Source organism: Carassius auratus, unplaced genomic scaffold, assembly GCF_003368295.1.
Source record: "Carassius auratus strain Wakin unplaced genomic scaffold, ASM336829v1 scaf_tig00217674, whole genome shotgun sequence".
NCBI lineage: Eukaryota > Metazoa > Chordata > Actinopteri > Cypriniformes > Cyprinidae > Carassius > Carassius auratus.
Window position 1 is genome coordinate 7,501 of NW_020529178.1, and position 12,500 is coordinate 20,000.

Sequence of the window (12,500 nt, forward strand, 5' to 3'; positions counted from 1 at the left end):
TGGGAATACCAGGTGCTTTAAACTTTTTGGAAAATTTCACGATTTATATAATAATCTTGCAAAAAAAAAAAAAAAAAAAAAAAAAAAAGTCAATGCCCGATATCTGAATCTTAGCAGGTTTAGGTCTGGTTAGTACTTGGATGAGAGACTGCCTAGGAATACCAGGTGCTTTAAGCTTTTGGGTTTTCTTTCCTACTTATATAATGTACTGGCGATTAGATGGGATGGTCTTTAAATAGCCCTCTCTTTGCAGCAGTCTTCGCTTACGGCCATACCAACCTGAGGGCGCTAGAGAGCTACAGGAAGTGTTGGCTGCAGTTTGGAGAGGAAGGCTCTCCTCCATTTTGATTTTTCTGTTAGTGTTTGTTTTGTGAGTTGTTTTTGGACTTTTAGTTTATTTTTTGTGTGGTTTTTCAGTTTTAAACCACCTAACAGCAGCATCTTGCTGGCTGGAAGGTGGTTAATTTTTTGTAGAGATGTTCCGATACCCTTTTTCTCTTCCCGATACCGATTCCGATACCTGGGCTCAGGGTATCGGCCGATACCGAGTACTGATCCGATACCTGGGTGTGTATCTGTATATACAGCTGTATATACTACTAGCCCTGTGTAAATTGCTAGAATTTTTTTATGGTGTGCTTCAGACAGATCCCTCAATAAAACATGAACAAATACATGGTGAACTACTGTATTTATTACAGTATTTTTATTATCTAACATGAATTTGACAGTATTATTTATTTTCTTATGCAAAAAAGAACTTCAAATGCAGCCAAAAATCTAACACCGCAAACTAAAAAAGGTATTTAAGTTTTACAATATAACTGTATAAAAAAACTGCAACAAATAAGTCTAGGAATATAAAAAAAGATCTATTAATCAGATAATCTCTTTACAACAAAACAAGTAAAAAACAAGCAACCATCTAGGCATAATTATTATTATTATAGAGACGTATTATTATTACTGTAGGCTACAACAGTAGCTTTATATATTGTCAATTTACTCATGTAAACCAAACATTTATTTTAATGGGCTGCCATGAAGATCTTTGAGTGTCTGTGTTTATGATATGACAGTATTCTCAAATGAAACGGTAAATTCTCATGAAGTGACGGTTTATGCGTTCGTGTCCTCATGACACACAGCAGAGACTACAAAACAGCGAGCTCTCGCGCATCTGTGCCAGTCACCCACAGAGATGTAGATTTTGCGGGAGTAATATTTAAATAGTATTTTGCAGTTTAATATTCACAGACACTAGTATATATTCGGCTACTGTCTGGAGCCCTGCGCTTTGACTTACACGGAAGCGACTGAACGCAGCTGCCGGTACTGAATATACTCGAGAGTCTGTAACTACCGGTACTACAGTGACATACTGCTAACCACTGATCTATAATATAGAAGCAGCTTCACTGTCTTATGGCAGTTTAGAATGTGATGAGTGATCCAGTCATATATAGATCAGGGCTGCTAACGCGTTTTCATTTCTTCTTCGCTGCTCTAAACAGGGGTTGCTTGTGGCAACACAGCACAACTTCCTGTGTTTTCAATGCATTTTGAGCAGCGAAGAAGAACCGTGCAGCGGTTAGGCAAAGCTTGCGGTCATAACTAGGTCTTTTTTAAGAAAATGGTATCGGATCGGTATATGGGTTCATGTATTCGCCGATGCCGATGCCAGAATTTGTTGTGGTATCGGAGATATTTCCGATACTAGTATCGGAATCGGAACATCTCTAATTTTTTGTTTGTATTTTTTTACAATGGATGGATTATTGGCAAACGACACTGGACTGGCTGGAGAAACACGCATGGTAAACGACACTGGACTGGCTGGAGAGACACGCATGGCAAACGACACTGGATTGGCTGGAGAGACACGTAAGGCAAACGACACTGGACTGGCTGGTGAGACACGTATGGCAAACGACACTGGATTGGCTGGAGAGACACGTAAGGCAAACGACCCTGGACTGGAGTATCGACAACGAGCAGGACACGGTAAAAAACAAGATGCAAGAGATAAATTTCGTGAAAGGAAATACTTAAAGGAGGCAACTGTGATTGTGAATGTGGAGAACGTAAATGAGGTGAGAGCTGTGGATATTATTAAAGCGGTGACGGACAAATGTGGATATGGGAAAATCTTAGCACTAAGGCCAAGACAAGGAAAGGAATATGAACTGACAATGGAAAAAGAAGAAACATGTGATGAACTGACTGAGGGATTGTTAATTAAAGGAGTGAACTGTGAAATAAAGAAACTGCAAAATAGAGATTATGTTGTTTCCTTCATGCACCTGCCCGTCTACCTTGATGATAAAGACATTTTTAGAAAATTGGAGGGATGGGGAGTTAATCCCATATCAAAATTAAAAAGAAGATGCTACCCGGGCACTGAAATAGAGGATGGAACAAGGTTTTTAAAAGTGCGATTCCCCAAGGAGGTGGCATCATTGCCCTACAGCACAAAGCTGGAAACAGCAGAAGGGCCGCAGTACTTTAGGGTGATGCACAGCCACCAGGTGAAGACCTGTAAGCTGTGCATGAGCCCAGATCACCTGCTTAAAGAATGCCCTGAATTTAAGTGTCACAAGTGCGAGGAAAGGGGACATTTCGCAAGGGACTGCAACGCGGTCAGATGCCCGGAGTGTCAAAAAATTTTAAATAAGTGTGAGTGTTGGATGGAGGGAGAGGAAGGAGGTCTGGAGCATCAGGTGGACGGACAGGTGCATGAAGGAAACACTGAAGAGGAAGGAGATACTGATGAAGGACAAGGGGATGAAGGATTACCATAGAAGGAAACAGGAGGAGGAACAGGCAACCAAGAGAAAGAAGAAGAAGGAAAAAATAATTTTATGGATGAGGAACAAACAGTAGAACAGAATACTCAATTGACAGAAATGGAAATATCGGACAGTTTTAAAAATCTTTTGGATAATGTGGAGAGTGATGGACAAGGAATGCATGATCAAAACAAAGAAATGGGCAGTGAAGAAGAAACAAGGATGGACAACATGGGAAAAGACAGAGGGGAGAGAGGACAAAGTAGAAGGAGAACATTAAAGGTAAAACCAAATGTGGAAAATGTAAGAAAAAAGTTAATGACAAGGGGCCGAGTAAAAAGTGTAAACAGATATGAAGTGTTAAGAGTGCTGGAGGGAGAAGATAAATAATGTTTTTAAGGTATTTATTTTTATTTCTTTTAATGGTTTTAAGTTGTGTTACTTTTAATGCAAGGGGACTGATGGACATGGGTAAATTTGAAAAGGTGAAAGAAATGTGTAAAAGAGAGGATGTGATTTTATTACAAGAAACTAACTGGAGGGAAGAGTACATGACTGAAATAAGGAAAAGGTGGAGTGGAGAGATTTTTTATAACAATGGTGATGGGAGGCTGGGTAGAGGAGTTGCAATTTTAATAAAAGAAAACTGTGGGGTATCATGTAAAACAATATATAATGACATAGATGGGAAATGTATTGCGGTTGAAATGGAGTACGAGGAGAAAAAAGTTATTGTAGTTAATATTCATGCACCAACTGTAGAGAATGAAAAGAAGGAATATTTTAATGTATTAAGAGATTTTTTAAAAAAACATAAAGAAGTTATTATGATGGGTGATTTTAATACCGTTTTCAGTAAATTAGAAATTGGTGAGGGAATGGTTTTTAAAAAAGATAAAGGAAGAAAAGAACTGAAATTATTAATGGAAGAAAATAATATGATTGATGTATGGAGAGAAAGAAATGAAAAAAAGAAAGAATATTCAAGGAGGCAATTAGTAGGGAATTTTATGTGTAAGACGAGGATTGATTTTATTTTGTGTACAAGGAACATTGAAGGATTTATCGGTAATATTAAATATGAAGAATCAAGCTTAAGTGACCATAAACCAATTTTTATACAAGTAGACTGGAGTTCAGTGAAAAGAGGGCCGGGTGTATGGGTTTTAAATGTAGAGGTTTTGAAGAATGAGGCGTATGTTTTAAGTATTAAAGAAATTATTGAAAAAGAAAAGGAGAATGAAATGTACAGTGAAGATAAAAGGATATGGTGGGAAAATGTTAAATATTTAGTTAAAAAATTCACAATAAAATATTGCAAATTAATACAGATATGTGAGAGGAAGAAGGAGAGAGAAATAATAGAAAAATTGGGAAAGGAATTAAATGAGAATGGGAAAGATATACAAAAAATAAAAGAATTGGAGGGAATATTGAAAGAAATGGAAGAGAAAAAATATGAAGGTGCAAGACTAAGAAGTAAAGCTAAATATACTGTGGAGGGAGAAAAATGTACAAAGTTTTTCTTTGATCTAGAAAAAATAAGAGGGAAAGCTAGAATGATTAAAGAAATAAGAGGGGAAAATGGTGTAGTGGTGGAAACAAATGAGGAAATATTAAAAGAAGTAAAAGCATATTATGAAAACCTGTTTAGTACTGAGGGGTTGAGGGAAGAAGAGAAATTTGAGTTACTGAATAAAATAGAAACAACAGTAGGAGAAATAGACAAAAAAGAGTGTGATGAAGAGATAAGAGAAGAAGAGATAAAAAGAGCAATAAGTGAATTAAACAAAAATAAAAGTCCAGGTATAGATGGTTTGGGGAGTGAATTTTATATCGTTTTTAAAGATTTTTTAACCAGTATTTTAAAAGAAGTGTATGAAGACATTTTTAAGAAAGAGGAAATGAATCAGAGAATGGGGATGGGATTATTAAAGTTGATATATAAAAGAAAAGGAGATAAAGTAGACTTAAAAAATTATAGACCAATTACAATGCTGAATACAGATCTGAAAATTTTAACAAAAGTTTTAGCTAACAGATTGAAAGAGGTAATGCCAACCATAATTAAAACAAATCAAGTGTATGGAGTTAAAGGAAGAGATATAGCGGACACAACTTTAAGTATAATAGATAGGATAAGATATATGAAAGAAAAAAACAAAAAAGGATATGTTATTAGTTTGGATTTTGAAAAGGCTTTTGATAGAGTGGAGCATGAATATTTATTTGGAATTTTAAGAAAGTACGGGTTTGGGGAAAATTTTATCAAGTGGATTACAATTATATATAGGGGAGCAATAACAAGAATACAGTGTAATGGTTTTTTAACTGAATGTTTTAAAATTACTAGATCAATAAGACAAGGATGTCCATTATCAGCGCTTTTATATTCTTTAGTTGCAGAACCATTGGGATTAGCTATTAAAATAGATGAAGACATAAGAGGGATAAACATTGAAGGAAGTGGGGGAAATGAAAAAATATTTCAATATGCAGATGATACAACAATAATAGTTAAAGATATAGAGAGTGTTAATAAAGTAATGGAAGTAGTACAGATGTTTTGTAGGGGATCAGGAGGTAAGATAAATGAAGAAAAAACAACATATGTGAGATTTGGAGGAGTAAATGTTTTAACAGATTATTTTCATTTTAAAGAAACAAAAGAAATAAGGATTTTAGGTGTTCTAATGGGAAAAGAAGAAAGGAATGTTAAAGAAAAAATGTGGGAAGAAATAGTAGGAGGAATTGAAAGAAGGTTAAATTTTTGGAAATTGAGGACTTTAAGTTTAAAAGGGAAGGTTTTAATTTTAAATGTGTTAATGGTGTCAAAGTTGTGGTATGTTTTATATGTGACTTCTATGCCAATGTGGGTGGAGAAAAGGTTGAAAAAATGTTTTTTAGATTTTTTATGGAATAGTAAACCGTCAAGAATTGCATATAGTACGTTAATAGGAGAAGTAGGGAAAGGACGGATGGGATTAATTGATGTAGAACAGAGAAAACATAGCTTAAGAATTAAAATAGTAAAAAAATATCTGGATGAGGGTCACAAAACAGCATGGAAAAGGACAATGGAGTATTTTTTAAACAAATGTGGGGATTTTAACATGGGGGATGGAATTTTATGGATGAAAACGCAGAATTGGATGACAGAAAGATTACCAGAGTTTTATAGAGAAATGTTTAGAGCCTGGGGAAAATTTTTAGACAAAGTAGAGTATGATCCACATGGGAGAGAAAACATTTTAAATCAACCTCTGTTTTTAAACAAAAACATTTTAAAACAAGACAAAGAAATTTTTTTAAAGAAATGGTTGGATGTGGGGATAACAAGAGTGAGAGATGTTTTATATGAATTTAAAGAAGGATTTTTACCGACACAATTTATTGTGGATGCAATGGAAGAGGCAAAAGAAGATTACAGTGAACAAGAAATAAAAAATAAATATGAAATCATTAAAAATGCAATACCTAAAGAGTGGATTAAAAGAATAGAAAGTATGGAAGGAGAACCAAAAGAGAAATGTATTAATGTGAAATTAGGGGAAAAACTGTATGATTTTAAGGAATGTACTGTGAAAATGATTTATTGTGCTTTTAGAGATGATGTTTTTAAAGAGCCGATTGTAAATGGATACTGGGTGCAGAAATTCAAAGATTTAAAAAAAGAGTGTATATGGAGAAACGTGACAGGGAAATGTGTGGAAACAAAATTGGAACGTTTGGAGTATTTTATAAGGCATAAAGTGGTTTTTACTGATGTTATTTTAAATAAAATAGGAATGGAAGAAAATGCTCTGTGTAAAGTGTGCCAGGAAGAAGAAGAGGGGATTTTACATATGTTTTTACAGTGTAGAGAGCTGGAGGACTTTTTATGGAAATGTAAATGTTTAATTAAAGATGTGACTGAGGAGTGGGATGAAAATGTGATGGAATGGAACAGAGTTGTGATGTTTGGTTGGGAAAAAAAGTGTAAAAACAAAAGTTTCATCAATCTGTGTGTAATGCTAATGAAAAGTGCAATATGGGACAGAAGAACTGTGGCTAAAAAGGAAAAAATTGTGTTGGATGTTTGGAGTGTGTTTAAAAGAAAAACAGAATTATATATTGAAAGACTGTATGTGTACTTTAAAGGAGTAAATATGTTAGACTCTTTTTATGATGTTTTTACCCCAAAGGTTTGTTGTGTTTTAAATGATTTAATGTGGAAGTTGCCAGAAAGTGGAAGAGTTTTTTAAAGTATCTATGTAAAGGGAAGATGAGTAATGTAGAGATGTGGAAGTTGCCAGAAAATGGAAGAGTTTTTTAAATTATCTATGTAAAGGGAAGATGTGTAATGTAGAGATGTGTAAAGTCAATGTTATGTATTTTCTATTGATTGTGTTTAATCTATTGTATTTTATTGATTGAAATTTCTTAATAAAAAAAAAAAAAAAAAAAAAAAAAAAAGGCTATGCACGATCTCGTCTGCTCTCGGAAGCTAAGCAGGTTTGGGCCTGGTTAGTACTTGGATGGGAGACCGCCTGGGAATACCAGGTGCTGTAAGCTTTTTGGAAACTTTTCACTTAGTATATAATAATTTTGCCAAAAAATAGAGTCAATGCCCGATCTCTGAATATTAGCAGGTTTGGGCCTGGTTAGTACATGGTTTGGAGACTGCCTGGGAATACCAGGTGCTTTAAACTTTTTGGAAAATTTCACGATTTATATAATAATCTTGCAAAAAAAAAAAGAGTCAATGCCCGATCTCTGAATCTTACCAGGTTTAGGTCTGGTTAGTACTTGGATGAGAGACTGCCTAGGAATACCAGGTGCTTTAAGATTTTTTGAAACTGTTCACTTTGTATATAATAATTTTGCCAAAAAATAGAGTCAATGCCCGATCTCTTAATATTAGCAGGTTTGGGCCTGGTTAGTACATGGATGGGAGACTGCCTGGGAATACCAGGTGCTTTAAGATTTTTTGAAACTGTTCACTTTGTATATAATAATTTTGCCAAAAATAGAGTCAATGCCCGATCTCTGAATCTTAGCAGGTTTAGGTCTGGTTAGTACTTGGATGAGAGACTGCCTAGGAATACCAGATGCTTTAAGATTTTGGGTTTTCTTTCCTACTTATATAATGTACTGGCGATTAGATGGGCTGGTCTTCAAATAGCCCTCTCTTTGCAGCAGTCTTCGCTTACGGCCATACCAACCTGGCTATACCCGATCTCGTCTGCTCTTGGAAACTAAGCAGGTTTGGGCCTGGTTAGTACTTGGATGGGAGACCGCCTGGGAATACCAGGTGCTGTAAGCTTTTTGGAAACTTTTCACTTAGTATATAATAATTTTGCCAAAAAATAGAGCCAATGCCCGATCTCTGAATATTAGCAGGTTTGGGCCTGGTTAGTACATGGTTTGGAGACTGCCTGGGAATACCAGGTGCTTTAAACTTTTTGGAAAATTTCACGATTTATATAATAATCTTGCAAAAAAAAAAAAAAAAAAAAAAAAAGTCAATGCCCGATATCTGAATCTTAGCAGGTTTAGGTCTGGTTAGTTCTTGGATGAGAGACTGCCTAGGAATACCAGGTGCTTTAAGCTTTTGGGTTTTCTTTCCTACTTATATAATGTACTGGCGATTAGATGGGCTGGTCTTTAAATAGCCCTCTCTTTGCAGCACTCTTCGCTTACGGCCATACCAACCTGGCAACGCTAGAGTGCTAGCAGGAAGTGAGGTGGCAGTAGTGGGTGAGAGTAGGCTCACCATTGTTGTTTGTAAACCCATTTTTTGTTTAAAGTTAGCTTTTTTTCTGTTTTTCTGTTTTGTTTTGTTTTTAAGTTCAAACACTTCCCAGCAGCCTAGGCTGTCTGGGGAGGATTTTTATTTTTGGAGGTTTTGTTTTGTTATTTTTTCAAAATTGGACTGATTACATGGAAATGAACAAGGAAATGGCTTTGACACGGAAAACACTACAGGACAACGGCTTGGATACAACGAGGCAAAGAAACTGATTACGGAACAACGGTGGATACAACGGCAAGAACTGATTATTTATTCAAGGAAGCAACTGTAATTGTGGATCTGGCAGAGGTGAGAGATGGATCGGTGCAGGATATTATCAAAGAAGTGAATGAAAAAATTGGAGGAGGAAAGATTTTGGTGATAAGACCAAGACAAGGCAAAGAATTTGAGATCACATTATCAAATGAAGAGGAGTGTGAAAAGCTAGAGGATGGACTAAGAATCAAGCAACAATTTTGTGAGATTAGAAAGCTACAAGTAAGAGAATATGTTGTTTCTTTTATGCATTTGCCTGCATATGTTGATGACAAGGATATATTAGATAAATTGGAGGCATGGGGTGTAACTCCCTCAACCAACATTAAGAGAAGAACATATCCGGGTACTGAAATAGCAGATGGTACGAGATATGTAAAGGTCAGGTTCCCAAAGGAAGTTGTATCTCTACCATATAGCAGCAAGTTTGAGACTGCTGAGGGCACACAGTACTTTCGGATTATACACGATCGGCAGGTGAAAACCTGTAGATTGTGTATGGATCCAGGACATGTATTTAAAGATTGCCCGGACTTTATTTGTTACCAGTGCAAAGAGCAGGGGCACTTGGCAAGAAGCTGCAATGCAGTGAAGTGCCCGGAATGTAGGAAAGTGTTGGTGAGGTGCGAATGTTGGATGGGGGAGGGAGAAAATAGTAGTGAACAAGAAACAGATATGGTTGTTAATGTGGGTGGGCAAAAGCAGAGGGAAACCGAGATGGACAATGTTTTAAACAAGGAGAGGGAAGATTGTGGACTGGGAGAGGAAAATGAAGAGGAAGAACATCAAGCAGACACAGGAGGAGAGGAAAAAGAAAATGATGGAGAAAAAACAATATCACAAGGGACGGTGCAAAGGACCATGGAAATAAGCAAAGAACAGGAGGAACAAAAAAACAATGAGGAAGATTATCAGGAGGGGAGAATGGAGAGAAAAGGAGAAGAGAAACACTGTGGACTGAGAGAGGACAATGGAGAGAAAGAACATCAGGGGGACACAGGAGAAAAGAAGAAAGAACTAGATGTAGAAATAACAACATCTCAATGGACTGTGCAAAAGACTATGGATATGAGCGAGGAACATGGGGAACAACAAAACGACGAGGAAGGTTATCAGGAGAGGAGAATGGAGAGAAAAGGAGAAGAGAAACGTAGGAAAGAACGAGAAGGAATACAAAGAAGAAGAACTTTAAAGGTAACACCCAATATAGACATTGCAAAGAAAAGATTTTTAAGGCAAGGAATATTAAAAGACAAGGAGGGTTGTGAGAACAGATTTGATGTACTGAGAGATATGGAGCATGACTGAAAAAAAAATGAAATGTTTTAATTATTTATTTTATATTGTTTTTATGTTTTTAAGAGTTGTTTCATTTAATGCACGAGGTTTAATGGATGTGGAGAAATTTGAAAATATGAGGGAATTATGTAGAGGGGTGGATGTATTTGTATTACAAGAAACGAATTGGAAAAATTATTGTGTTAAAAGGTTTGAAAATTTATGGGATGGGAATATACATTGTAATAATGGTACAGAGAAAACTGGGAAAGGGGTTGCTATTTTAATAAGACGAGAGGTGTGTGAAAAAGAAAGTGTGGTGTTTAATGATGGAGCAGGGAAATGTTTAGCTGTTGAAATAGAAAAAGGAAATGAGAGATGTACAATATGTAACATACATGCTCCAAATGAAGAAAAGCAAAAGGTGGAATTTTTTTAAACAATATCTGCAAATGTAAGAATTAATGAAAGGGTGATTTTAATGGGGGATTTTAATACTGTTTTTACAGAATTAGACTTAGCAAGTAATATGGTTTTTTAAGACTGATAAGGGAAGGGAGGAGTTGAACAAACTGATGGGGGATTTTAAATTGATTGATGTGTGGAGAGAAAGAAATAGAACGAGCAGGCAATTTTCAAGAAGACAATTTGTTTTAAAAGAACTGAAACAAAGTAGGATTGATTATATTTTATGTACAGAGGAAATGCAAGGGAATATTACTAATGTTTATTATAAACGAGTTGGTCTTAGTGATCATTCTCTCTTATTTTTAACATTAGATTCTTCAAGTGTGAAAAGGGGAGGGGGAGTGTGGGTTTTAAATGCAAAGATTTTAAAGAGTAATGCATATCAGGAAAGTATTAAAGGGATTGTGGAAGAAAGCAAAATTAATAGAATGTATAGGGAAAAGAAAAGAGTATGGTGGGATAGTGTTAAGTGGGAAATAAAGACATGTTCAATAGAATACAGCAAAAATGTCAGAAAATTAGAAAAACAGAAGGAAACCGAATTAACCAAACTCCTGAATAATGAGTTAAGTAAAGTGTCAGAAAGCAATGGAAAAGAGGAAATTGAAAAAACAATAATGCTACAAGATAAATTAAAGATATTAGAAGAGGAAAAATGTAAGGGTGCAATTATAAGAAGTAAAGCAAAATATGCAGTAGAGGGAGAAAGATGCACAAATTTTTTCTTTAATTTAGAACAAAATAGGCAGAAGGCTGATCTATTGAAAGAAGTCTTAAATAAAAAAGGGGAAATAGAAACAGAAACTAAAGAAATTTTGAAAACAGTAAAGCAATATTACATGGACATGTTTAAGGGACAAGGTATAGGAAAAAATGATGAGGAGTTTTTGATTAAACAAATTAAATCTAAGTTAACAGGTGAGGACAGGATTTTGTGTGATGAAGAAATTAAGGAAGAAGAAATAGATATGACAATTCAACAGTTAAAACCTGGAAAGAGCCCTGGTGTGGATGGTTTGACTAATGAATTTTATAAAACTTTTAGAGAAATGTTAGTGCCAATTTTAAAAGAAGTTTTTGAAGAAATTTTCAAGAAGGGGGTGTTGAGTGAAAAAATGAAGATAGGCATGGTAAAAATGATTTACAAAAAAAGCGGTAATCCAAAAGATCTTAAAAATTTTAGACCTATATCCATGTTGAATACAGATTTTAAAATATTAGCAAAAGTATTAGCAAACAGATTAAAAAAGGTTTTACCAAAAATAATAAAAACAACACAGGCATACGGGGTGCAAGGAAGAGATATAGTAGATGTGGTTAAAAGTATAAGAGACACAATTTATTATATGAAGGAGAAGGGAAAGGGGGGATTTTTAATAAGTCTGGATTTAGAAAAGGCATTTGACAGGGTAGAGCATGAGTTTTTATTTGATGTTCTTAAGGCTTTTGGTTTTGGAGAAAATTTTAGAAAATGGATTTGGATTTTTTACTCAGATGTGTTAACATGCATAAAATGCAATGGTTTTTTAACGGATTGTTTTCAACCAACAAGGTCGATCAGGCAAGGATGCCCACTGTCTGCCTTACTTTACTCTCTGGTAGCCGAGCCACTTGGTTTGGCTATTAAGGCAGACAGAGAAATCAAAGGAATACAAATAAAGAACCATTTCCAAAGAGAAGCAGTGTATCAGTATGCAGATGATACAACCTTGTTGGTAGAAGACATCCAAAGTATTGATAGGGCAATGGGGATTTTAGAAAGATATTGTAAAGGGTCGGGAGCCAAAGTAAATGTGGGGAAAAGTGTGTGTATGAGGATTGGCAGAGTAGAGGAAATACCGCAGCATATACAATTCAAGGAGGAAATGCAGCACATCAAGATTTTGGGGTTGTGGGTTGGTATTGATTCTAATAAG

At 35.4% G+C, this 12,500-nt stretch overlaps 1 non-coding gene across 1 annotated transcript; it reads left to right on the plus strand.

Annotated features, from left to right (window-relative positions):
• The first annotated feature begins 7,975 nt into the window (after window positions 1-7,975).
• Window positions 7,976-8,094, plus strand: LOC113101994 (5S ribosomal RNA). Its single transcript, XR_003290556.1, has one exon. It is a non-coding gene; the product is annotated as a 5S ribosomal RNA (ribosomal RNA).
• Window positions 8,095-12,500: the final 4,406 nt, after the last annotated feature.